Below are 3,586 nucleotides of genomic sequence, written 5' to 3' on the forward strand. Positions count from 1 at the left end.
TTAGAAATTTAATTTAGGAGAAAACTATGAGGGGGAAAAAAATGAAATATGTAAAAGGCTCTGCTTTGGTAAAAAATTAAACGTTTAGGTTCAGATGGCAAAGTTGGACATTTTCAAATTCTTGACGAAATGGCTTTAATTCATAGCTGGTTTTTGTATTTTCTTAACCAAAGCCTTTCATCAGCTTTGCTGCAGGGTTTTGCTTCTGTTGGACTAACTGTAAAATCAGTATTGTGCACCAACAATATAGCAGGAGCAAAATATCAAAATACATTTGATAGGAGGGATAAAGCAAGCTAGCACTAACAAAGGTTTTACTATGAATCAGCTAGAGCCACAATAAAGCCACTGATAGGAAACTTCTTGCTTAATTAAGGTTGGTATACTGTTTTGGATAATGTTATATCAGTAGATAATTTAAAAGAGGAATCAACATTTGTTACTAAGGCTGATGTGAATATCAAGAGCATAACAATGTTTGTTGTTGTATTTTTTAAAACTGTATTCATCTGTGACCATTTCACTCACATTTTGATTTATGGATTTAACTATCTGCAGAGTTCACTTTGCCAGATTCGCTCTTGATAGTGATAGTTCTGAAGTTTACAATGCCCTTTAATCTTTATTGACAAATGTCATAGAGACGAAAGCTGACAGGTGCTTATTAAATGTGAAATAGTTTTTTTCATCTGGGGGATGAAACTATGAGTTTCTCATGCAGCTGTTTAGCAGCCCAAATATTATGTAACATCTTGGTATTCATGAGTGGAAAGAGTCTTTTAAAGTCTGTTTTGGACATAGCCATAAGATGAAATGTGTGTAGGATAATAACTTTATTATGATTAATAATTATATTGTTACACATAATTATAGCTGGTATTTTTTAATTTACATTAAATAAAACATTTAAACTGTGCTAACCAGAGACATGTGGGTGTGGAAATACACAAAGGCATACTTATACGCACCATGTAGCATTAGAGAGAGAGACTCTTGGCAAACTATTATTTATCGAGCTCCAAAGCTCTAACAGTTATTTTTGGTCTGTCAGAGCACGACAGATTATGTAACTTTTGAATCTGCTCCTCCGTATGACACATAATGCAGAGATGGAACACTAAAGACACTGTGGTCTATAGGTCTTTATTAACTAAAATGTCAAATTACCGTATTTAACCTTAGTTAAGATGCTTTAACAGCTACCTGAAAATAGACCTCCAAACATTTAGGTGTGTATTATTCACTTGTTAGAACAGGAAAGTTGAACTGACTGTTATTGGAAATGATGAAAAACAATAAACAACAAAAAGAACAAAAAGTATGGCTCACCGGAAAACAACAACACTGACAGTTTATGTCTTGTGTCTTGCAATTAACAACAATTGTACATTTAGTAAAAATAAATTTTTACATTAAGAATAACTGATTATCGATCCAAAAGGGATCTAGTGAAGTGTAGTGTCTTTAGTCAAATGACAAGGCAATACATCACAATGGATTTAAGAAATGGAAGCAGGCCTACAGGCTGGAAAGGAAGTTTTGAAAGGTTCAAATCCTGTGCCTGAGTTCTGTCTCACAAAACAAGTTTGTCATTGTCAGGCTATCATGTAGCCTTCACAAAACCTCACACCAGGTATACCTGGACCCACAAAGCTGGTTATCTGGCTCAATATAGAATTTACAAACCCAGCTACATGTGCATTCACATAAGTACTGTGTGATTAATAACAAACAGTAACAATAGAAAAGCCCAAAATAAGCCAAAAGCGAAGCCATAATTCTCGATGATAAAGCAGTTAGTCATAGTTTGTAGTTGTTAGAGAGAGAGAGAACATTAAACCCCTGCAGCCCTTAGTCATTTTGTGTTACAGAAGAGTAAAAGCAATGCTTAATTCACGCAAATAAACAATACCTGTAACTTATTCATACTTCAGTTTACCTATCAATTCAGGTGACATTTTATGGTAAAGAAACACTTCCCTGATCTGGACCTGTCACTTAGAACTCAGTAGGAGAATGTATTCATATATGAGTACATTTTAAATTGCTTTGCATTCTGGATTATATTTCAGTCATACTTTCCACCTCATGACTTGGATAAAGACAGATTTTCATCTTATCATGGCCAAGTCTATACATGATGGCACTGCATTGCATCCAAAACTGAGCAACCACCATGCCAGGAACATGTCAGCTCTTCAATGTTGCATCCAGAGGACGAGTCACTTTCACACAGCTGCATCCAAGGCATTCACGGAGCTGGGGAGTTCTTCTGGTATGCTTACATGATTTATCTGTGCCAATTAAAAACAGACTGAAACCTTCCCTGAACTTCTACATTTGTAGGTCAGATGTGGTATACATACATATTCTACAATAAGAACATCATGTCCCACTATTTTGGCATTGATTGTAGAATTAAGTCATTCATTTGCATCAATAACAGCTGATCATCTCGGTTAAATCTAACAATAACAGCTTTTAAAATAATATTTATTTGTGTGCTTTTCTAAAATCTGAATGTTAACTCTTAGCCTCTCTTTCCTATTGATTATACTTTTATACCCAAGTAATGTATCATTGCATGGTTGATGATTATTAAGTTCTGGAACAATCTTTCTTATTCAGTTTGACCTTTGCGCTTTGGTGATACGGAAATTAATACAGTTCTATTCTAAAATGTACCTGCTTATTTAATTCTCTTGCAGTAAGAACATGTTTTAAAAATTGTCTTTTGTACAAAGTCAAAGCGTGATGCGCCTTTGAAGGCTGATTTTTTTCAAGCGTAGAAAACTCATTCCATTAACATATTGTTTGGTCAAAAATTTCAAACAACAAAAGTCTGAGAGATAAGTGAAAGCTCATTCGGCATAAAGAAGCTGTATATGAATTTGCCGCCTGTGTAGTTTCACCAAAGGATGAGCAGACAGCTGCTTGTTGGTGATAGTGATGAACAGTGGAAACTGTCAAGTGAAATTTGAATCTGTTACTGGTGATACCAGCAGTCTTATAAATGACTTAATAATTGATTGGGAGATCACTTCTGAGTATAATGTGGAAAATCCAAGACCAAATGGAAAAGCAATTGGATCCTCCAGCAGATGTTTTCTCCATTTTCAGACAATGTTCTACATGTATAAAATATTACCTGCTGTGTGTCTGACTGCAGAATGTATTTACTTTCTCTGTAGCAAGATTTGCATGTTACTGTAGCATTTTGCTAAAATGGTTACTTAATATCTGCTGGTAATGTAACAGTGACTGACAGTCTAAACATACATAAATCCCTCTGGGATTTTAGTGAAGGGGGTAATATTAACTGAATAAACAAACAAACAAACAAACAGGAGGGTAAATGATTTATTTTTGCGGTCATAGAGACTTGATTCCCAGCAAACCTCCAGCCTTACAAACAGACTCCCTTTCTTGGAAAGGGTGTTTATGCTGTCCTGATTTAGTATTTTCCTCTAGAGTTTGTCGAATTTATGTTTACCTTCAGATACATTTCAATTTGCTTCCCCATCTTATTGTGGAAAGCCACCTTCTGTTGTTGTTCTTTTTGTAGTCTTTATTTGGCTTTTGACTT

The sequence above is a fragment of the Morone saxatilis genome, unplaced genomic scaffold, assembly GCF_004916995.1.
Source record: "Morone saxatilis isolate NCDOM2014 unplaced genomic scaffold, NCSU_SB_2.0 Contig8, whole genome shotgun sequence".
Taxonomy (NCBI): domain Eukaryota; kingdom Metazoa; phylum Chordata; class Actinopteri; family Moronidae; genus Morone; species Morone saxatilis.